We start from the raw sequence: 25301 nt of genomic DNA, 5'->3' as shown, positions 1-25301 counted from the left end.
TTCAGCCCCCTTTCCTAGTCTTATCTCTTGCCATTCTCCTCTGAACCCAAACTTTCAGGCCAACTTAACTTTATGCTTCCCCATGATGATGTCCTAAGTTTTCTTTCTTCCATGTTCTTTCTTTTCGCTAAAACCAGTCTGTTCCATTCCATGGAAAAGACAATACAGGGTACTCGCTGGAATCTTATAGTCAAAGGCAGAGCTGGGACAGGAGGGGTGACAATACTAGACTCAAAATATAGACTTGACTCCAATCTCCAGCAATGAGGCATAAACTATAGGACTTTATCAACTTAAAGAGCTTACCTCTTTCTGGACCTCAGTTTCCTCATCTGCAAAATATAAAGTACGCCCTGCCTACTTGGCAAGGCAGCTGCACAACTCAAGATAATGATTGTAAAATGCTTTGCAAATTGTGAAGCAATTCCTTATGCATGTTTTCGCTTATGCAAACGTAAGGGATTGTCATTAGTATTCAGGATCTTCCTAACTGATGTGTTTTTTCAAGAGTTTGGCTAGAAACATGATTAAGATATGTCCCAGCTGAGTAGCTTCTTCCAATGCAACTTCATCCAATAGCCACAAAGGGGATAGAATAGGCCTTTTGTGATTGTTTTTTACATAGTTGGAAACATTTCAAAGCATCAGATCTGTTTTTTTTTTCAAATGAATCCCTCTATTTGCTTTTAGTCTATTTTCACCATTGCCTAAGAAGCGTTGTAAATTTATGTTTCAAAGTTAATAGTTTAAAATAAAAAGTTACATGTTCTATTAATTTTTAAAAGATTTAGGATTTCCATAGAATTCATATATCACTGACAATGCTGATGAATCACATTTGAAAGGAGAATTGAGGAAGCAATTTTGGTTAAACAGGAAGTTTTTTCTAGGCTGATAATGAAGTGCAAAGCTTTCTCCTTGACTGTTGCAAACATATAACTTAGATCTAGTCAATTAATCAATTATTAAATCCTTGAGCAAACAAACATAAACTAGAAAGAAAAAACAAAACCACTCAAAATATTTAGGAAAATATTCCTAAGTGACAGATGCTGGAGAAGGAGCAGTTTGGAGAGAGGATGAGGAATTCACTTTACTGCAAATTGATTTCAAAGTTCTTTTAGGAGAGGCCACAGTGGGGTTTGGCTATGAAAACCTGAAACTCAAAAATGATGAGAAGAGCTGATACATAGGATGGCAGATACTATCATAAGGAAGGATGAAGCCCTGGGAGTAGAGATGATGAGGACAGGAAAGGAGGGTCAACATTTAGGGATCAGGAGAAAGATGAGTACCCAGCAAAGAGGCCAGAGGATCAGCTAGAAAGGTGATAAGAAAATCAAGTGAATGTGGTGTCACAAAGTCAAGGCAAAAGTAGGCCAAGACAGGGAGCAGGTGGTCAGTAGTGACAAGTTCTGCTGCTAAGACCAGTACAATGATAACTCAGAGTCTACAGGTCATGCAGGCACATGCCTGTAATCCCTGCTTCTCTCGGGAGTTGAAACAGGAAGATCACAAGTTCAAGGCCATCCTGAGCAACTTGGAAAGTCCTTGTCTCAAAATAAAATTTAAAAGTCTGGGGATGTGGCTCTGTAGCAGTACACTTGCCTAGCATTTATGAGGCTGTAGGTTCCATCCCTATCACTGGGTGGGGGGAAAATAATGGTATTATACGACAAAATCAGATTGCAATGAGTGAGTTGAAGCAGGGGTAAAACTGAACTGAAGACAGAGCATGCACCATTTTTTTTTCAAGAAATTCAGCAGTGAAGGGAGAGAAAGAGTGACAGATAGCAGTAGTGTCTGGAGGGGAATGTGGACCCCAGAGTGCAACTGTATAAGTTGGAAGAGACTGAGGCTTGATTATTGAGAAAATAGGTCCAATGGAGTGGGAGAAGTTGAAGACACAGGGAAACAAAGCATAAGATTATCAAGAAGGGCGAAAACAAAGCATAGTTCAGGGTCACCTAGCCCACGTGATAGTCCAAGGAGATGTCTGGGTGCAGATTACACCTGGCCAAACTACTAAAAGGACGAGAATAATTTATCCAGGCAAGAGGAGGGGAGAGGATATAGAAAAACAAGGCATTCCTCATCCAGTTTCACCACGGGGGCCTCTTGAACTTGCCTGGATTGAGGGGAAGAAAGGGCTCTTGAGCAACATTCTGTGGGACTATGATTTTTCTAAACTCATTTTTATAAATAAAAAGTGGATTTGCTTACACAAGGCTTATATTGTGTTTCTACCCAAGGTATATTTTTCATCTGGGTTATTTTCCTTTAGAAAATGTGTAGCCAGTGGTGGTGCCTGAAACTATTTATGTAATGCAACGGGTTGGCTTACTCTCTGTCACATTTCCTCTGTATTTCAAAAGTGAATAATTTCCTTATAATCATGGTGCTGCCTAATTAGAATCTGTCCATCTCGGCCGAAAAGAGAACTTGGCCTTTTAGGTGGTCAGGTAGGAACTCACTTGATGAAAGACTTATTTTTCAGGGGTGGGTGCTGCAGTCCGGCTGCAGCAAAATAACCGGGGGGTGACGAACAACTTGTGTACGTTGATACAGCAGGAGTAGGAGCCGTTTATTGCAGGACAGGAGCAGTATTTATACATTCCACATAGCTTATCTAATTAGCATAAACTCGATACAGCACTGAACCAATAAGAAATCTCCACACTTAATGGCTCGCTTTTGTTACTTCTCAAACCACTCCCTCTGGCATTTTGCCAGGCACCATCCAGACTTGTTTACGAACTCTAACATTCCCCTGGCTAAATGCCAGGTGTTATTTTGACTTGTTTACAGACTCTAACATTTCCCCCTTTTGTTTAATTTAAATAACGACCATAGTGGTTTTTAGAGAAACACCATAAATAACCTGCTACAAACAGAAAGGGAGGATACAAAATGCCACAATACCAAGCCACTTGATGGCTCCATGCAAGAAGCCCTTGGAAAAATTATACCATCAATGACACCTTTAGCAAAGATACCGAGTTACAATTTGTTATAGATTACAGTTTGTTGTCTCAGTCCAGGTAAAGCAGTGTCTCAATAGATCTCAGTTCAGATAAAGCAGTGTCTCAATAGATTAACTCACAGTCCAGGTAAATCACAGTCCAGGTAAGTTCTGCAGGCAGCTAGCTTAAATCATAGTCCAGGTAAGTTCTGCAGGCAGCTAGCTTGATCCGAAGTCTCGTCCGGTTCTCAACAACACTGGAAATTCTTCCACCTTGGTCTTTACCAGCACTGGGACGAAGGCAGGAACTCCGGATGGCTAAAGAAAATCCTGTAGCATTGCACTAAGAAAACAACCTTCTGAACAATTTAGTACATTATCTCAAGGTTTTTTTGCATTTGAAATAAGCATTAATAGTACTCATTATTTATCAGCCTCCAGGTCAGGGAGAACCATTGTAGTTTAGTTATTGGCATTGAAAATGACCAAACATCAGGGACGCTGGTAGTGTCTTCTGCTGGCTGTAGCGCCTGGGCAGCCCCAGATCGCCCTGGGGAGTGTCCCGGACTCAAACTGCTACTGGGCACAGGGAGCAAGAGCCTGCGAGACTGTGCCTCCAGGTCAGGTCTAGATTTGGGCTCGCGGCAGTGGAAGAGCCAGCTCCCCGGCCAGGAGGCGGGGAAGGGCCAGTCGATGCCGCCTCTTGGAAAATCCTTGCTGCGCTGTGACCGGCTTGCACACTCGGCAGCCGCCTCTCCGCTTCACGCACCCTCCGGTAACGAAAAGTATTTAGTAATAGCCTTTTGCTGCAACTTTTTTCCTGATAATCCTTCCTCCTCTGATAATCTTTCTTCTTCTGAACTTTCTGTTTCTTTCTGACTAGAGTTCCTGGGCTTCTATCAACACATGCCCTAACTATTCTTGGTTCCATTGGGGTGCCTTCTTCCCTTAGTAATTTACTTCTCACCCCTTTCATATTTTCATCACAAAAACAATACAATACACTGAGACAAAACAAGACACAAACATACTGTATCAATCTTCTCCATTTTCTTAAAATGGCCATTTTTCCTCTCGCCCTATCTGCCTAGGGACGAGCAGATTGCTCCCGTCCTATCTATGGACGGGCAGCTTTTTTCGTCACTTACCCCCGAGTGTCCCGGGGCTCCCCGTAACGGGCCACCATCTGCCGGAGTCCGGCTGCAGCAAAATAACCGGGGGGTGACGAATAACTTGTGTACGTTGATACAGCAGGAGTAGGAGCCGTTTATTGCAGGACAGGAGCAGTATTTATACATTCCGCACAGCTTATCTTAATTAGCATAAACTAGATACATCAGTCAACCAATAAGGAATCTCCACACTTAATGGCTTGTTTTTGTTACTTCTCAAACCACTCCCTCTGGCATTTTGCCAGGCACCATCCAAACTTGTTTACGAACTCTAACATTCCCCTGGCAAAATGCCAGGTGTTATTTTTGACTTGTTTACAGACTCTAACAGGTGGGTAGTGGGGAGTTAGGTCTATATCCATTAGGGATATAAACGGAAGTTCCTGATGCAGAATGTCCTGTGAGATGCACTGTTGGCGAGGAAAAATAAGCAATGAAAGATTAAAAAATGATTTGTGTTTTCAAAGATAATCGTTGCACACTAAGTAAAACTTAACATCCATTAGAAAAAATTCAATTCACAAATAAATACATGGCACAAAATTCATGCTCTTTAGCAATTTAAAAAAAAAGTTATTGGTTGAACTGAAATTATATTTCCCAGTACTCAATTTTCTGAAAATACTAGTAATGACAACTAGTGACCATATGATTAAATCAGTCAGTACCTTTGATCATTCTTGGAATCAAGGTAAATTAAAGTAAACTTTGGGAAAATTATTTGGAATTATGGAACAAAAGATCTAAAATTATCTATATATTTTGACCCAGTAATTCTTCATAAGGGAATTTAGTTTAAGAAAATAATTTCAAAATAGAAAATATATAAACACACACACATATATATACCTTATATTCAATCAAGTAATTAATCAATAAATAATTGAACAAATATAAACTAAAAAGAATAATTTTAAAAAAAATACAAATATATGTGTATAGCAGTTGTGAAATTAAGCTCACACACTCAGAGTCAAAGAAGTGTCCTGTTTCTTCAACTCAACTCAATTTCTGATTTTGAATCCTATATCTTCCATGGTCCTGAAAATTTAATGTCAGCTATGGAAGTTTTTCTGAATACAGGGTTATTCCAAGGCTCCAGGATTGTACATGGTGCTGAAGCTTCATGGAGTTGGAAAAAGTTGATACTCAGTTATCTCTTACTCCACCCTCATAGTGCCTTGTTTCTGTGTCATCCATAAGGCAAAGTGGTCGCTGATAAAGCTAAGAGCACTTTCCTGGGGTCTCCATCATGCACAATTCTTCTCAGTAGGGTGCCGCCAGCTTCTCAGTTGTCCTGCCAGGAAGAAGAACTTGGATTCCAATTTTCTAGGTATTTTGGGGAACACAGTTTTCGCTCTTCCCCTCTCCCATAGGCCAGGAGTTTGGGGAGATGGCGTCAAATAAAGAGAGGAAGAGTCATGTGCTCACTCCCAGTTTTCCAAGACACTTTGCCTCTCTGCAGACCCCCGCATTGCCCTCTCCTTTCATCCCAGCTCCATCCACACTCCCACCCCAAACTTTTGAAAACTAAAGTCAAGAAGGGAAGACTTCTGTAGATACTTTTGAGTTTAGCTAAGCCCCAAGCTACCTCTAGGCTGGAGCAAGAACAGCCTTTCTATGTTCAAAAAAATAATAATAACTCAAAATATTATCCTAGCAAACATGCATGGATATTGTCATAACAAATAAAAAGTGTTAAAGAGATTGGAAACACCAAAAATATCCAATTGTGAAACATGATCATGTACCAAATTACCAGGCAGACATCTTTAAACATTACCATGACTTAACCCGCATAATAATCTTTGATTTAATATCATATAATCATAAATGATTTTGTATACAAGGCATCAACCCAGATTTATTGTAAAGGCCAAAAGTTATCAGCAAAAAATGAAAATGTCTGATATGCTTAGGTGATGGGATTTTGCATGAGTTATTTTAATAATAAAGATTATGTAACAATAGTAAAATGAAATAGAAATTAGAGCAGAAAATAGTTCTTCCCAGATTTGGAATGAGAAATGAAGAAATCCTGGTGGATTTTGCCTCAAAGGGTAGTGTCAAGATTCCGTTCCAAGAATGCAAAGCTATTCCAGCTGCTGCCATTGTGGATGAGGTGAGATTGCAAAGATGGTTCATTTCCCTCTTGAGTTAATCTTCTCTAATACACTAAAGCTTATTGTCTGTGTCTCCAGATCCTGCTTATTCTTTAGATGCTGGAGAAGAATTTGGAAAAAAAAATAATTCAAGAAGTCATTAGATAAGAGGTGAGCGAGCAATGTCTGGCCCATGGGACAGATTTATCCTTAGGAAAGGGAAGTCTCACTTGTTGAACACCCTTTATATTCTAGACACTGGAGCAGATATTTTACCTTCAAATTCAATTCTAGCTGAAGCCCAAAGCCCCAGTTATTTTCCATGGAACTATATTGCCTCTGCTTGAAATGACTTCTCATAGGCCACTCTGTTTGTCTGGTATAAAAATTTAAGAACATAAGGAGTTTTATTATCATTATAAATCCGAGTAAATACTGAGTAATATATGATTCTTACTAAAAATAGTAACACCATTATCCAGCATTTCCCAATGCTCACTGACAGAAGTGTTCCGTGTCAAATAACAAGGAAAGATGCTCTATCCACTAAGTCCCCTCTTCAAAATCTACAGTCCACTCAAAGGCTCTGAGTAGTTAAGAAAAAACAAAAATTTAAAAAAAAACAACACTTATTTTTGATCTTTTTGAATTCAGTGTTTCCTAGACTCACTTGGTCATGGAATCTTTCCCTTCTTCTACTGTCAGAGCTCTTAGATTTCACAAACTTGTGTCTGGGGCCTAGCAGATGGCACCAAGGGAGGGCTAAAGGGAGCCATTTTCACGGGTAGGAAGAGTGCATTTGCAAGATACCAGGGACAGCTCTGCTCAGTGAGACCATCACAGGAGGAGAGAAGGATGAAACAGAATGGCGTCAGCACAGCAAAGACCCCCGGAAACATGACTGCCCTTTGGTGCCTCAGGCACCTGCAGCCCTGGGACACTGAGAGACTGGCAGAAATGCGATATAGCATGAGAATGTCAACTAGAACCCAGCAGGGATGGGAGGTACCCCGGTGATTTCTAAACCACAAACTTCTGTGAGGGCAACCAGACCCAGAGAAGAAGATGCATACCCAGCGCAGAGCACTCGGTCAATATGTCCAAGTTCAACATTCATGGTGGCAGAGTACAAAATTTGCTTGGATTCATTCAATGCTCCTGAGATTCCAAAAAGGACCTGGGTTCTGTCATCTTGGTCTGAGCAGGAATGGCAAAATCAGCAGGGGTTCCACTGAGAGAGATTATAATGAGGGGACTTTTTGTACAGAGACACAGGGAGGAGTATGCAAATCAACAGGGAGGGGTGAGCAAGGATCCCAGGGACTAGAGACTGTAAGAAGCACTTCATGGATCTTAAGTGTGAAAGTAGAAGAGATTAGGGGAGGTAATCAGTCAGATGGGAGCCAGCACTATAGAAGAGGTGCTTCAGACGTGGAGTGTGGACACAGAAGGGCCAGCACAGTGGGTAAAGAATTGGGGGTGGGCTAGAAAGCTTGCAGAGCAGATGGGATGAGCAGCCAGCAAATGTGGGTGATTATTATTATGGAGATACAAGTTATGTCCACAGACTGGGAAGACCTAGAAACACAAGAATTATACCAAGAAGATCAAAATCTAAGAAGCTCAGAATCTTAGAATTTTGAAATATCAGAACCCATGGTTGATCCAGAAAAAAAAATTATAATTTGATGAAATTGAAACTCCCCTTCCCATTTCTATAGCCCATTGAATTTGCCTCTCACTTATTTATATAAAGAATGTTGGGTTAATTCATGTGAGTTGGCTTCTCTTCAGCTTTCCTCAGATGGGACACTTAGGAACCAGTGGCACGTTTATTTGTGTAAACCTTTCCCATGGACAAACCCGCCCACCACATCTGTGCCTTGGGAGGCGTGTCTCCGCCCTGGCTAAATAGAAAGGCAATCAGCCACCCCGTGGACCATTCCCTGAAACACCCAAGGAATTGTTGTTCTTGGGGCTTGGGTCCCCATGTCCTTCTCAGAAATGTGCTTAGAAACCACAGGGATGCCTGGATAATAGCCCAGAATGTGTGGAACGCAGGGCTCAGGATTCTGATAACCAAAAATAGATGAATACAGTAAGATTGTCTCTGGGAATAGACTCTGATAGGAAAGAGACCGAAGAGTGACCAGGAAAAGGTGAGGCTCCTCTAGTATTAACAGCAACAGAAAGCCAACCACAGGACTAGAGAGAAAGCAAGGAATTGTTGTTTCCAGAGCTCAAAGAGGCTGGAATCTCAGCAGGAATGCCCACTAAAAGCTTGGACCACAAGAAGAGAGGGTTGACCAGTGGTGGCCAGAATCATGAAGAAAAGGCAAGCCTGCTGGAAGTGCTACACAAGGCAGGGAAAGAAATACTCTGATTTGTTTTTTTTCCTTTGTACCCAAGCCTCCCGCCAGGAAGATAAGGGATGTTAGAAACTCGTTTTCTCTACAGTGTAGAACAGTGAGAAGAGGATGTGATGGACATAAGATCAAACAGGCAAATGATGACACACCATTCCATGCAAATGCTTCCCACCACACCTCTGAGCTGCCCCCATCAACTTTACCTTTACATTGTCAAAAACCATGGTAAAGTCTCATTTCTTATGTAACTTTCAAATGCACTTGAATTAATTGATCACTTTTTTCTTAACATATTGTCTTCATTTGTTTTCTGGGATACTTCCCTTGCCTTCTGGTTTTCTGTCTACGTCATTGCTATAGTTTTGGAGTCCCCTTTGTTGGTTCTTCCACATCTCCCCATCTTCTAGGTTGGTGAGGCTCAGAATTTATTCCTGTTTTCTCTCATTCTTAGCACCTGGGCGATCTCATCTGGTCCTGCACATTTAAATTCCCCCAATCGAGGCACCATCACTCTAAATTTCCTAGCTCCAGCCCCAGCCCTTCCTGATACACTGCCATAGGTGTGCCCAGTTACCTGTTGGAGAGTTACCAGTTGGGTGCTAGTGGTCATTTCAAATAGAAAACACTTTAATTAAAAAATAATAATAATCCCACAGATCTACCCTTTTCCCATTTTCTATGCTCATATAGATGTGAAATGTACATATATTCTAACAAACATTAAGAATACAAGTTCCATAATCATTATGAAGCATTTCATTCAATAAATATTGGAGGATTATCTGAGATGGGCCAGCCCTGGTAGTCACTAAACTAAAAAAAAAGTAAATTAGGCATGAAACCTGACCTCAAGGGAAGACAAGTGAGAAGATGATCACTTGTGCCTTTCTGTATATGAACTCATATCCTCCACCTGGTTTTAAGTTCCTTGAGAACCACTTCCTCCACCTGCCTCTAGTTCTATTATGTTGCATTGGTTCTTCAAGCTGCAATCCTGGCTAGCTTGAGTAAAAAGCAGGAACCAAAACTCAGCTAAGACTCTCATTGGCATTAGAACATAGAATCCCAAAATGTAAGGATGATAAAGGAAGCAATCTCTGTGAACTCCAGGTCCCTCGTCTGTAGAATGGGAAATTGGTAATACAGTGCAACTGTGAGGTTGGAGAATATAATACACAGGAAACACAGGACATGATGCTTGACCACAATAAAACCAGCCACTATTCATTGGATTCTTACTATTTTCTATTATCACGGTATTTACTCCAACTCCTTTTTTGTGGTGATGGCATGTACAGTGGGGGGTGGGGAGAAGCAACTTGCTGAGTGTTAGTTATCCTGTAAATTGGGTAGGTACACAGCTGAGTCCAGAACATGGCCACCAAGTTGCCAGTCCAAGATCTGATGGCATCCTTGTACCTCTTCATCAGGTTAGCTCTCTGAGTCTCAGAGCGTCCTAACGTCACTATAATTCAAATAATCTTTATGTTCAGAAACATTTCACCTTACAGTTTATAACCTGAGGTTGGACTTAATGAACCCCCACAGGAGCCCATTTGGGGCAATTCTGTGTAGAAAACTTTCAGAGGCAGCTCTACTTATATCAAATTCAAACCTACCTCTCCCAACCTCAGCCTTCTTTGTTTTGCTGCAGAAAATATTTGGAATTTGAATCAATCAATGTGTGGTTTCATCTGATGGCTCTTGGGGTGTTTGAAGAAAGAGTTGATCTCATTGAGTTTTCCTTTGTCCAAGGTGTTTTCATCATTTCAAGACAGAAACGTTGTCATTATTTCAGATTCTAGTTTTATGTGTCCTTTAGACCCTATTAAACACCAGTCCTTTAAGTTCTGCCACAATTATTTCTCAAACTATCCCATTTGCTCCATTACCACTACCACACCCTAATGAGATTTCTGATCATCTTTTAGTGAAATATAATCCCAATTATCTCTTTAGCTTATTCTTTCTTTTCTACTCATACCCTTCAACTCACCATCTACACTTTGAGAAAGTGATTTTTTTTTTAAGTGCAGATCTGGCCTCATTACTGGGCTCCCTATTACTTACAAATTAATTCATAACCCCTTAGCATAGCATATGAAGGCTTCCATGATATGACCTCTGAGACAGAGAAATAAAACTGTCCAGTGATATTGAACTTTTGGAGGCACACTTAGAAAGCTTACTTGAACTGCAGAAATGGGAAGTGAGGGTAGTCATAACCAAGGTAGTGGGACTGGGATTAAAAAGCAAGGGCTAGATTTGGAAGGTATTTCAACAAACTCCTGAGGAAGGGGTCGTCTATGATCTCTGCCACTGAAAGCTGACTGCCAGGTTTTTGTTTTGACCCCAAAAGAGATGCTAGTGGGGAGCAGACTGTGGGGCTGGGGTGCTAGATGGTGAGTGCAGTTTTCAGTGAGATGTAAGGAGCATGGAACACAGACAGAGGGAGGGGCTATGGGGAAATAGACTGCTACAGGTTACACATCAGTAAGCAGCCTGGATAGAATCAGCCTTTTTTTTTTTTTTTTTTTAACCACAAGGTATGGGTGGTTATTACTGAGCTACAAATGAAGTAAATTCCGAAGTCCTGGCCCCATCTGAGCTCAGAGTGAGAAAATAGCTTCAAAGCAGCCATTTTAAGTGATTGCTGAGGACTGTTGTCTTCACTGTTGTAAAAGAACACTCTACTTTGCTCAAAAGATTTATTTGTTTGTTTATTCTCTGATCGTGAAGGATGCCTCTGGCTCAGCAACTCAGCTCAGTACATGCTATACTTTTCCTTGCCCATGAGTAGGAGGTCCCTCATCAAGGAGGGAAATACTTATTTGGCAAAAGAATAAAAGGTCTTCCAGAATCATAACTCATGTCTCCAAGAGCAGCAGCAACCACATAGTGGCCTCAATGAAGGTCAGTTGAAGTGAAAACAAACAAACAAACAAAAAGAGTAATCCATTTCAATGGAAATAACTACATTTTATTATGATAGATACATAATCAATAATTGCATAGAAGTATGTTTTTCAGATGGAGACATTAATTTCAACAGTCTTTCCAGAATCCCACTCCTAGGAGATACAGAAACAGACCCTGAACCCATATATATTTGACTCATTGAACTTGGCCTCATTATTCACTTCAAAGCAATAAACAAAGCAAGGAGATTAGCTCGGCTCAGTAAGTACCGATGGTAGCCATGTGCAGAGACCTATAGTGTAAAACATGCACAATAATTTTTCATCAGACTTGGGTGTAAGAATAGGAACTGGAATTACTTTCTCTTCTCTTAGCTGGGTAATTTTGATCAACTCCATTCATGTCAGTCTACTTCTTAACTGAAACATGGAAATATTCTCTATCCTGCTTACCTAACAATGTGGCTATGATGTTCAAGGAAAAGCAGTTAAATAAAAATGGTTTGTGACTGTTAAGGCTTTATACACATAGGTAGACATATTAGTCGTGATCATAATTCTTGCCTATTATGACTATTATTATCATAATAGCAAAGTCATTTCCTTTTCCTCTGAGCCCCAATTACCACTTCCATAAAATGTTTGGATTTCACCAAATAGTGTCTAGGGCTGTCTGCGATTCTTAGTGAAGAATCACAAGAATTTTAAGTACAGAAGGAAAGAGCCTGGGGTATAAGAAGCACTGGGGAGAACTCCTTTGGCTGAACAATTGCAATGCAAACTGAAAACTGAGAGAGGGTTGTCAAATCAAATGTTGATTGTCAATTTAAAAACATGGATTAAAACTCAAAGAATAAGACAGTCAAACCCCTGCATTCTAGAAAGCCAATTAGCAAGTGCATTTGGGCAACTTAAATAGGAGCACAACTATGCATGGTCAGCCAAGAGCATGAAGCCATAGAAGGTGACCCTCATGGGGCTGGAGTGTGGTGGCATTGTGCCTAAAGATGCTGTCCTACTTTGTTTACCCACAAGCACTGCACACATCAGGGGCATTCTGGAGATGCATGCATTTTTAAAACTTTGAAACATTCTCTTTCTATAAAAAGGCTTTATTATAGAATTATCCCCCATGTTCCTCTTTCTCAACACTTTCACATCAATTTTCACATATGAACATAACATGACCCTGGTGGAGGGTGCTGGCTGAGGAGTATGAAGGGTGGAGCCCAGAGCCTGCCAACTACTTGCAAGGTGGGACCTTGGGAATAGGCAACTCTTTGTTGTGGGGACTGTCCTGTTTACTGTAAGATGTTCAGCAGAATTCTTGGCCATGACCCACTAAATGTTTTTAACACCCTAAAAAATATGTCCAGATATTACTGAACATTCCCTGGGGGGAAAAACTCCTCTCCACTGAGCAGCCCTACTTACAAACGCCTAGAAAGGGCAAACTAAATGTCAATCATGACTTCCATGTGTACTATTGTGTTTTGATAATCGGATGCCTTCCTATGAAGATGAAGTATAGATCTTCCTGGGGTATCTTAGAGAAGAAATAATTCTGTTTTTCAAGCTCAAAAAAACTGAAGAACTCTAGTATCAGTGACTTGCTGGATCCTTTCTCACATGTTGAATAAGAACCAGGTGGTTACTGAGGCTGGTTAAGATCAACGTGCAAACACAGCTCACAGAGCCTGGTGTTGAGTAGGAGTTCAGCAGCTGTCACATTCTATGGTCCCTCTGGGAAGAGCATCTGCCAGCATCAGGAGGAGGGGACACTGCTGAATGGCAGGTCACAAGCAGTATATCTCCAAACACAGCGAAGTCACATTTGGCAAACATATCTGGGGCAGGAGCTGCTCCTGTGGCTCCTGGGAGCAAAGTCCTTCTCTGAGGATGCATTTATGTGGCATCATGATGGTCATAGCTAAGCACAGCTGGGCATCTGCCAGCACAGAGCAGGCCTGGTCTTGCTCACCCATCTGTGATTCTCTTCTGCTATCCTCTGATGAGTAAGTACATTCACTGTGAGTCCACTCCCCACTGACTTTCGAATAACTTGCAGAGAAACCCAGTTGTGCACTGGTGTCAGAGCAGCAAATAGTAGGCATTCAACATACTTCCTAAAACTTTCGACTGGTTTGATACATACTGCTTCACGGAATCCTCACGATAACCCTCTGGAGTCAGCGTCTTCTTGAAGATGAAGAAATGACAGCTCAGAGAGGTCAAGTGCATCTTCTATGAAAACCTAACAAGCCAAGTGATGGACTTTAAATTTGAACCCACATCTGTGTACCTCTGCACCCTGCGTTCTTTCTAATGTTGTGTCTTCAATGAAAAGAGCTGGGAAAGAAACATTAATTGTTCTAAGACATCCAGGAGTTTGAGTCTCATGATAAACGTTTGTTGACTAACTCTCCAGCCAGGGAAGAGGTTGCCCACTCACACAGACTCAAGTTAACTGATTGGTCTCTCCAACTGTATTGGGAGCAATTTCAGAGTCAGTGCCTCATGAATTCACCTTTTGCCATGCAGGCCCAGTGTTAGAGGCTGAGAATTCTGATCTGAAAACCACAATTAGAAGACTTTGTTACAATTGAAAAGTCCATGAGTAAAGTGAAAAAGATAACCCTGTTGACATTTCTTTGCAAGGTCCCAACCATGACAATTATGTACTCCCAGGTGCTATGGGAAGTAAGGTCACAGTGACCAGATGTGTGTGGGGGTCAGAGCCTCCCAGTGGGGATGCCACCCAACCGCGTCTTAAAGGGAAGCATGAATCTGTGCAAAATGACTTGTCCCTGAGTCTGGACCCAGCAAAGGGAGCTTCATGTTCAGAGATGGTGACGTGTGAAGTGGGCTGTTTGGGGGAAGAGCAAGTAGGATTATATAGCTAAGTTTTAGGATCTGCATGTAGCCCTGGATAAACACATGCCAGGCATTTCATAGCCCTCTAGTATGACAGACCAAGATATTAGTAAGGAAACTGGCCCTGAAGTGCTTAGCGCCACTGCAGTGAGGCCCCCCCCCACCCCGTCCCCCGCCACATCGTATAATTCTCAGAAAGACGTTCTCACCCCCACTGGGCTGCCTCTTGTGTAATCAGCCTCATTTGGAGTCACTGACTGTTTGTCTCCTGCCTGGCCTAGATTCCTGGGACTCAAATCACATGAGACCTAGGAGGGTGCATTAGTCATTTGTATTACTATCCGACCAGCATAGTTTCCTGGCCATGAAGCCTCCTCGCTTTGGAGATGCTTAACATGTGCTCATTTCCCTGAAGAATTCAGCTTCATTTAAGCTCAAAAAAATGAGAAATGCTATGAAAAAATGTGCAGCCCTTGACCTTTGAGCTCTTCCAGTTGGCTGATGGCCTTGGGTGAATTCCTACCCCCCCCCACCCCCCACGTGAATCAAAATCAGGAGCAGAGTTGCATTACTTTAAGGGCTTCAGGCTCAACATCTTGTCCCTGACTGCAACACTTTCCCGTTCCCCCAAGTCCTGTCCTATCTTTGAGGCTCAGGCCAAGTGCCATCTCTTCTGAACACTTCTTTGATCTCTAGCTCCCCACCACACTCAGTCTACAACTATTGCTCTCTTTGCTAAACTCCTAAAATATTCCTGCCATATGCCAGCAAGTTCAAATTTAAGTATGAATTAAGAAAACACAAATTATGTCTTGTGGCCTCCCCAAGATCACACACCCTGAAAGTCTCCCCACTTCTTTGGCCATCATCCATCTCAGGCCTGCGCATGGTGGCTTACTTCTCCCCTAGGACGTCATTCCTCTTTTCATAGTGTTCTCCTTCTCTTTGCTCATAGCCACTTTTCCAGCTTGCTCCTCATCCTACCAAACACTTAATGATGGTCCAAGTTACCATGGGACATGAGTGGCTCATCCTAAACTGGGCGTTGTCGACCCCACCAAGCCATAAACTTGGTTATGACTAGAGCTCTCCATCGTCAAACGGAAGTAGCATCTAGGTGAAGGGTCCCAATCAGGCCCAGGAGACACAGTGAATTACATGAAGAAGTGGCCAAATGACCATGACCTCCACTCCTCCTACATCATTTTATGTCTCCAGCCTACACCTGTGGGCTCATGAGGAGACTCTCAGGATGATCTGACAACTTCACCACCCTCCTCATCACTTGAGAAATCTCTTTCACTTTTTTCCTTCCACTACTACCACCATGATCTTCAGAAAGGTGTCACTCTAATCAGATTGTTCTCCTCAGGATACTGAGACCCGCTCTTGTTGCCTGCAGTACCCTGCTCATTCTCTAAGGCTTTGCCCAAACTCTGCCATTTTCTCTAATCACTTTCCAGAGTGGGAAGCTGGATGGCACTTCTTAACATATCTCCCAAAAGACCTTTAAGAACAGAAGAAAATTATCAGGTGCCCCTGAGCTTCCTAGAAGTATACCCCCAAAGGAGACCTCTGAAAGAGTCCTCTGAGGACAAATGGCTTATCTATGAATAATGTCAACTTTGGCTTCTGTTTTATAATATTTCTGGATGCTTTGATATTACTTCAAAGTTATTTACATTTCCCCAGTAAACTTGATATTTCATGCAAATGTGCTATCTAGATGATCTAGGTCTTCATCTACAGCTCTGACATGCCACTATCCCTCCCCAATATAAATAGAAACATAGATCCTTTTTTAGACTTCTACTTCGGCATGGTCCTGAGCCTGAGAAGTTCAGGATCTAGTAAAGGAAACATCAAATCACACTCTGATGACTGCACAGGACAGTACAGGGCTTTTGGAAGGTTAGTGGAATCTCAGTATCAATTAAAGACACTGAAATTGAATTTAAGTCATGACTCCCCACAATAACAATACTAATGATAACAATTATAAATATTAAATACCTTATCAGTAGCTATAACTTATATATAATACTTATCTGACCAAACACTTCTCTAAGCTCCTCACATACATTAACACATTTAGTTAAGAGAACCACACCATGAAATAGGCCCTGCAGATAGCCTCATTGTAGTTATCTCACAAGAAAACTGAACATGTCATGAGATGACAGACTGTCTTCCAGGGCCATAACCTTAAGCTCCCTGTTATGACACTTCTGTATGACCTTTGGTATTAAATGTAGTAATATGGCAGCAACCGTGATAACAGTAGTACTAGTAACAATAGCAGCTGCAGTTGCAATAGCTCTATGCCCACATACTTTACAATTTAAATAAAATAAACCATATAAGATCACTTTGAAATCCTCGCAGTGCAGATTAGACTCTTTGAGACCTTCCTGAACTACCTCTTGAGCTACACCTCCCTTCCCACATGCAGAAGTTCAGGCAGAGGTCTCCCAAGTTCCCTGTGGCCAAAGTTTTGGGGAGAGCATATTGAAATTGGATGGCTACACGTGCAAATTGGGAGGGATCCATGACTGCAAGAGCCATAGGCAATGAGAAAACAGAAGTTCCAAGATCTGACCCTCTGATTGACGTTCAAAGGCCTGCTTTCTTCTGGTTCCTGCTCACCAATAGGCAGTCCTTAAACTTGAGAAGTCTCTTTGCTAAGAAAAGACTTTGAATTTTAGTTCCAAGAAAATACTGTTGAATGCAAAGGAGACAATGTGGTGGGAGTGAGGATGTGGAGGGGGTCACTGTTGGTAGGCAGCCCCTGTGTTAGACCACCAAATACAGCTGGCCTCGGTGACTCCTCATCATGTCCAGAGACAAAGGTAACATCATTGCCATTTTACAGGTAAGGATCCTATTGCTCAGAGAGACTACGTAACTGAGGTAATAGAGAAATAAATGTGCAGTACCAGTATTTGGGGTCATACCTATGTGATCATAAACCTTATTTTTTAAATATACATTCTATAAAAGAGAATGTATGTTTTTGACCAAGCATGTACTGTTTTCTAAAAAGCACTACAAAGGATGTGGCTCAGGAAACACTAGAAATATTAAATGTGGAGTCTCTAGACTTTTGTGTAAGACTACTCTTAAAAGATGTGGCCTCTAAAATCTGAAGAACTCAGAATTCCCTTCACTACTCCATAGGAGTAGGAGAGGTGGTCCCTGGTCTCACCTGAGTGTGGATGACAGTGGGTGGATCAGATTGTGCCTTCTGGGATCCAGTCGTCACAGAGAAAAAGGAAAGGACAGGCAACTGAGGATGTATCTAGTAAGTGACAATAGGAAAAAGGCCAAGCAAGAGGAAGCATCTCTGAAGGTCCAGCAGTAGAACAAGGTGGCCCAGGGACAGACCAGTAGCTGGTGTTAGCCACATCTCTCAGTGAGCCGGAAGGAGGTCAGTTATATGAATGGGGGAGGCAAGGTGAAGGTTTGTCTTCTACACTTAGGGCAAAGAGCAGGCCAGGACTCCCAGACCTGGATTTAATTAGTTTCAAAAATATGTTACCAAAACACGGTGTCTAAACAAGATCTAATGCTGATTATAGGAACATGAGCAGAGTCCAAATATCAAAACCATGGATCAAGGCAGGAGAGAATAAATAGAACAGGTGTTATGGTTTGAATGTGAAGTATCCCCTAAAAGCTCATGTGTGCGACAGTGCAAACGGTTTAGAGGAGAAACGATTGGGTTATGAGAGTTCTAACCCAATCAGTAAATCAATCTCCTGATAGGATTAACTGAGTAGTGACTGAAGGCAGGTAGGGTACGGCTGGAGGGAGGTGGACATTGGAGTGGGGCTTTGGGGTATATATTTTGTATCTGGAGAGTGGAGTCTCTCTGCTTTCTGATCATCATGTGAGCTGCTTCCTTCCACCACATTCTTCCACCATGATGTTTTTGCCTCCCCTAAACCCCCAAGGAACGGAGCTGGCTGTTTATGGATTGAGACATCTGAAACTGTGAGCCCCATAATAAACCCTTCCAAACCATTGTTCTGGTCAGGTCTTTCAGTCATAACAGTGAAAAAAAGCTGATTTAAACAAAAAGCGACTTATAGCAGAATCTATGAAATACCAAGCAAGTATTCCTTATTACCCCATGTCTAGAGATGGCATGTATGACTTTTGCCAAATGCTGACCTTGGAAAGGACATCAGAGGCAGTGAGAACAGCATGTGCCAAAATTTAAATACCATAAACATATATGGCATTCTGAAGAAAAGAAAATAATCCACTGGGCCTTGGATTCAGAGAAGTAGTACGTCATGGGTGAATTGGGAAGTCCTCTTACAGGCTCATGTGCTGGAGGGTTGGTCCTCAGAGTAACAATACTTAAAGGTGCCCTGGGTGTTTTAGAGGTGAGTCCTAGTTGGAGGTTCTTGGTCATTGGGAGTAATGATCTTAGAAGGGAACACTGGTTTTCGGGAGTGAATTCTCACAAAAGCAAGTTGCTATAAAAGCCAAGCCTGACTCTGTACCTCTCTCTCTGCTTCCTGTATCAAGATGTGACCACTTTCTCCCATTGGCCTCTGCCATCATATGACTCAGCCAAGAACCCCAGAACTTGAGCCAGTGCCAGCTCTATGTCCTTGAACCTCCCAAACTGTGAGCTACATAGGCCTCTTTTCTTCATAAGTAGCCTGCCTCAGAAGGTATTCATTGTAGTGACAAAAAGGTGACTAATTCACAGTACTTACCAAAAGTCCTTTGGGAAGACGCTACCGAGGACCTCAAATGTCAAGTTAAACTGCTGAAGTTCATTGCAGGAAGTCAACCGCTCTGGGTGATGCTAGGATGATAGGATAGGAGAACCCAACTCCACAGTTGGTGCTAATGGTGACATGCTGAATTGTGCTGGAGGATGACACACAGAGCACAGACGTGAATCAAAATATTTAAGCTAGAAGAGATGCTGGAGACTCTGTATATTATTTCCCCATTTTACAGTCAAGAAGACAAGTCTAGAGAAGAGGAACTCATGTGATCTTGGATAACTAGGACCTCAAGTTCTTTGTAGTCTGTTGTATTTTGACATTGCAAGGTTAGTAGAAAAATAATAAATGGAGTTTTCCAAAATTTGGACCTTGCCGGTTATAAAAATAAGTGGAAAATAAAGAAAGTCAGAAAGTTGTTTGTGTCCTGGGAGTGGGGCTGAATAATAAAACTCAAAGCCAATATTTTGACCTAAATTCCAAGTCCAAGGACTTGATCATGGGCCACCTTGGCTCTTCTCCCCCACTTCTGCAGGTTGGCCTCATGTGTATTTGATTCCTTGGTCTGCAAGCGTTTTAGCTCATAAATGGCATAAAACATTGCAAAGTCAGGCAAATAATTGCAGAAGATTTTGTTCTACTGACTTAGCCTGCAAACGAAATCTGATTCCAGGAAAGAACTAGACAACAAATCCAGGGAAAGGCAAGATCAATATGAAGATAAATCCATTCTAGTTTACCAGCCACTGGCTGACATGTTCCCTTTCCTTTAAGAGGGGCTGAGACAGAGGAATAAAAATCAATTTGTAGTACCTAGGCATCCCAAGGGAGCAGAGACTCACTGCTTATTTCTGTCTGTCTTGCCACTAGTGCTGTCTTGAGGTAGAGACACTCAAAAGTGCTAATAGACCCCAGAGGAGGAAGCCATTGTTGTGGGGGTGGAGGGTACAAGAGAGAAAGCTCCTCACAGAGGAGACAACCTTTGAATTTGTTTTTGAAGGATTGGAGGGTACCTGAGCAGACAGTCCAAAGATAGGAGAAAGATTATTCCCAGTAGAAGAAGTAATTTGAAATAATTTATACACAGACATTGAAAGGACTATTGGGTGGACAGAAAAGAGTTCGTATGGCAAGAAAATGAGGGGATGGAGGGTGTGGAGAAAGAAAAGCACTGCAGGCTTGTTCAAGGCAGACGGGGGTGAAGGAACACCCCAGGTCAGGATAAGGTCAAATGGTTCCATGTGGGCTGAGCTGAAGCACAAGAGGAATGGAGAGGGAAATGAGGCTGGAAAGGAGGTGGCTTGGGCCAAGGGGAGTAGGAACACCTGACCAAGTAGGCTGGCTTTCACTCTGCAGTTGGTGATGGTGGGGACAGGAAGAGTGTTTGGGTAGGGGAGTCACACTACTAGGACTGGATTTTTGGGAAAATAGACTGGAAAATGGAGAATGGAAATAGAGTGGGCTAAGACATGTGTCCAGGTAAGAAATTAAAAGGACACAAATTAGGGTCTAGACTCAATTCTACCAAGAACCTTTCCCCACATTTTCCTAGCTGCACCAACATCACCCTTTTCTGAACAACTTAATCCCTAATACATGCACTGCTCATCGGACCCTTAACATGCATCTAACTGTGGATTTGCTTCCCTTGTGCTGTGAACGGTTTGAAGGGAGGGTAGGGTCTAAGCTCTGGATCTCTGGGACAAACAGAGTCAGCTCCGTGGGAGAACTTGTCGACCCAGTGCAGGCAGGCAAGGCTAAACAAATCATTGCAAGAACGGAAATGGAATGTATCAGGGCACCCCATCTACCTACTTCAATCCCTGTCCACACCTCCCAATGGTGGCTGGCCAAATGGAATGAAGTTATCTCTTCATTCTCTCATTAATAATACAATATTAGTGACTCCTAAGTGTCATCTGGTTACCACTCACTCACATTGGGAATGTAGAAGCAAATATAATCAGCTTTCTGGGTGACTGATGGGATGTATTCCTGAATTCAGGACACCATAAATGCACCCCACTCCATTTTTCATGTCTTCCTACATAGGCCCATCCATCATTCGAGTCAAGACAGATTCCTGAGAGTGAAGATGACTTATGAAAAATGGACCCAAGGGGGTCCTTGAGACCTATGTGCACTCAGTTTAAGGCATAAGATCCTTTCAGTCAAAGTAGCGGAGACCAGGGGCAATTGTTGCCCTTTCATGTCTACCTATCTCTCTATCTTTATTGGTTCTCATAGCAACACTAAAAAGTAGATCTTATCCTCAGCCCTGGCTGAGGTGGAGAATCACCTGGGGAGCTGGCAACGGATCCCAACAGCCAGGTTCTTGGACAGACTGCTTCAATCAGTTTCTCCGGAGGGGCCCAGGCATCTGTGTCCAGGCTCAAGTGGCTGGTGAGCAGAGAGCCCAGGACTGGAACTCAGCTTTTCCAGTGTCAGCATCCGTCTCAAAGCCCCCGTTGTGGTAAGTAAAGTACTCGAAAACTGTCCCTGGGAGTTTTCAGTCTGGATGTTTCAGAGCTGGGTGGAATGCAGGGGAGGGGACAAGGAAAAAGGCATCTCATCAATTTTTCAGTTTTCTCTACTGCTTGCTTTTGATCTCAAACCAAAGGATTTATTTGTGACTTCAATGGTGTGTGTTAACTATTTAGGTTCCTGCTCAGAACACAGCACATTCTCTTTCCTGCCAAGCAGGGTGTCCTGGCACAGGGGCCTCACTTTTGCCTCCTCTTTGATGGGGGCAGAGCAAAGGGCAGTTTTGGCAGCTTTATGGACTGCTTCTCAGGCTGCTGACACAGCCGCCTGACAAATGGCCTGCCATGCTGAGCTTCTGGGGCCATGTCCCCGACTTCACCAGAGGGGCTCACTCAGGCCATGTGTTTCGGCTCCTTTTTTATGAGAAGAGTTGTGTTAGCCCATGAATCATAGAGTAGCCATGCTGGAAAGAACCTTAAAGATCATCTGGTGCACCACCTCCACTCTCACCACTCCCCAGACACGTCTCTAATGGGTAAATGGACACTGATTTGATAATTAAGTATCAATAATCATCAAATTCAGTGGAGTAAAATATTTCCATACCAAGAAGTTATTATAAACGTGAACATTTATTTTGTATCTATTTTGTGCCCGAGACTTTACATACTTTAGCTTGCTTAATCCCTAAGGACCACCTGCCATGCATGAATCCAGCGGTGCCATTAACCTTAGAGAGAACAAATTACATTGGCCAGGATGGGCTTCCCAGAATAGTTGCTACTCATAATTTAGGTGGCCGTTTCTGGTAGCCTTTTCTAGACAAATGGCAACCTTATAAGGAAGCTGTCAATCCTGTAGTGGCTTAGAATACTGGACACCTGCTTTCTTCTGTTGGGAGTAGGAATGGCTCATTACACAAAGATGAGTCAAGTGGAAAGCAAGCACAACGTTTTTTAAAATTTGTGCCCTCCCCATGTGTATCAGGTAGCTTTTATTACTTAATAATCACCCCAAAACTTAGGGACTTAAAACAATAGCCATTCACTATCACTCGGAAATCCATAAGTAAGATGGGCATTCTGAAGATCTGGGCAGGGCTCAGCTGATGTTGGTTGAGTATCAACTCATGGGTCAACTTGGGCCTAGCTAGTCTGTAATGGACTTGTCTAAGCTCTCTCCATGTAAACCCCCTTAGCTCATGCTATTCACAGAGGTCACAGAGTTTCAAGAAACAAAGAGGAAGAGGTAAAATTCTCTTGAGGTCCAAGCTCAGGACTCATTCATTCACTTCTCTTCTCTTCTTTGGCCAATACAAATCACAAGACCTCTCCAGATTACAGAGGTAGAGAAGTCAATTCCACCTCTCAATGGGAAAAGGTATACAAATTCGTGGCTGATTTGGTAATCTATTGCACCCTATAACTCCAAATTATATACTGTAGGTTAACTTTTTTGGAGAACATGGCTTTGGTTTCCATCCCCAGGATATATCAGTCTGACTCAGAGCTACTCAGTTGAATACGCTGGAATACGGAACAGAAGATAGGAACTTGGACGGTGACCCCACTCACAAGTAAGGGGTTAGAGCTAGACTTTCACTAGAACCCATTCCATTAAATGCTCCATTTCTCTTAGAAGGAAGACTACAAGGGATTGGAAACAGAGTCTGTAGGTGTTCCTTTCAGAACAGAGAGGGGTAGAATACAAATTCTTTCCTTTATGCATCAAGGTGAAAATAGGGAAGTATAGAGAAGAAAATTTGTCCCTGATCAACAATCCTCAAATCTATACAAGGAAATGTTAAATTCAAAGAGATGAATATACCCTCCTAAGAATGCATAGTTGAAAACATTGGGCATGCTGCCCAGTGGCGATACCCAGGCCAGCTAAGATCAGTCCCATTTGGGTTTCCATCTTTAACAGCCTCCAGCACTTTGCTGAAAGAGCCAAACAAGGCTTTCAAGTGTCCAGGCTATTTTGAGCTAAGCACACCTCCAAGCACCCTATACGAATCAGTGCATAAAATCATTACTCTGAATGACAAGCATTGTTATCATCATAGTTAATGAGGAACACTAAACTCAGAGATGTTAAAAGAAATGTTCAAGATTACATACTGAATGTGCTGACCTGGGCCTAATTTTGAATTCAAGCTCTCCCCAAGTCCAACTGCTCTCTCCATTAGTGATGATTACCTTCTTTCTTTGTCAACCATTGTATGTGCCAGGCATCTGGGTTATTTTTATCCTCCAAAGATTCTTCTTTATTCTTTGGTTCCTGCCCTCCTTCCACCAAGAATGTATTATGTCCCACTTTTTGGATGATGTTAATGTTCCCCTTCCCAGATCCATCTATTACCCTAGCTCTATCTGGGTAGAGATACTTACCATCCTTAAAGGAACACCTCAATACCACCTCCTCCAAGATCAAAAATCAAGAGATCTTCCTTCATCCCTCCAGTGGGAAGTTCTCTTGCCATACTTCTTCTCTGAGAAGGCTTCTACACTTTCAATTCACATCACTTTTTTCCATACAGTGCTCTGTTTTAGTCAGCTTTTTTGCTGCCATGATCAAAAGACCTGACAAGAGCAATTAGACGATGAAATGTTAATTTGGCACCTCATAATCTTAGAGGGCTCAGTCCATAGACACAGCTGGCTCCATTCTTTGGGATTTGAGGTACATCCTGGTGGAGTGTGGCAGGAGGGACCAGCTCAGGATATCATACCAGGAAGCAGAGGGAGACTAAGCTCACCTCACAAAATGTAGACCACAAAGGCAGGCCCCCCGTGACCCACCTCCTCCAACCACAACCTGCTTGTCTGCTGTTACCACCCAGTTAATCCTTATCAGGAGATTAGTGGACTGCTTAAGTTAAGTTCTCTTAACCCAATCATTTCACCTCTAAGCCTTCTTGCATTATCTTATACACGAGCTTTTGGGAGACACCTAAAATCTAAATAATAATCCTCTCCTCTTTGTTTAATTGTTTATGTCTACGGTGCCTTTAAAGTTGTTTGGGTCATAGGACTCATCATTATAATTCCAATGTCCAGAGCAGAGCCTGATCATCAATGGAGGGGACGAAAGCAACAAAAAGCAAACAGAGCCCCACACTTCCTCTGTTCAGATGGCGATTAGTGAGTAACCTCATCGGCTGCTCACCAACCTGGGAAGGCTGCTTGGAGGAGGGGAGCTATGGTATGAAATGGCAAGAGACATTGGTGTCTACAGGAGCCTCCTCCATGTTCTTAGCTCTTCTCATCTGTCGGCTCTGATGTCTGGAAGGCATCGAAGTTGCTTTGGTAGAAATCAGTAGTTTGTCAAGCTTGGTTACGACTGTTCCTGGAAAAAAAGAAGGGGAAAAAAGTGTGCGCAGAGTGGTGTGGTAATAATTTAAGTTTTATCCAAATAAGATGTTCCATGAAATGTGGAGGACTGCTTGAAGTGACACATTTCTGGCAGCTGATTGTCCCTGGAAAAGATAAAAGGAAGATGAGAAGGGAGTGTTTGTGGGAGCTCTCGCCACTTCGGAACCAAGCCACTTTTGTTTCTAATTCTCAGAGGATAGGGATGGGATCAGTGATCATCTAAAGGTAAGGGGGGAGGGGAGATCTTCACTGTGTGTGTGTGTGTGTGTGTGTGTGTGTGTGAGAGAGAGAGAGAGAGAGA

General features: G+C 42.4%; 1 long non-coding RNA gene across 1 annotated transcript; it reads right to left on the bottom strand.

Moving 5' to 3' along the window:
- Positions 1-19128: 19128 nt before the first annotated feature.
- LOC114100258 (uncharacterized) lies at positions 19129-24949 on the bottom strand. Its single transcript, XR_003584031.2, has 4 exons — positions 24799-24949; positions 24017-24208; positions 21442-21671; positions 19129-19284 (listed from the first exon to the last, which is right to left on the bottom strand). It is a non-coding gene; the product is annotated as an uncharacterized lncRNA (long non-coding RNA).
- Positions 24950-25301: the final 352 nt, after the last annotated feature.

The sequence above is a fragment of the Marmota flaviventris genome, chromosome 10 (genome assembly GCF_047511675.1).
Source record: "Marmota flaviventris isolate mMarFla1 chromosome 10, mMarFla1.hap1, whole genome shotgun sequence".
Lineage (NCBI taxonomy): Eukaryota > Metazoa > Chordata > Mammalia > Rodentia > Sciuridae > Marmota > Marmota flaviventris.
Note: the sequence above shows the minus strand (reverse complement) of the source record. Positions and strands in the feature narration are given on the sequence as shown.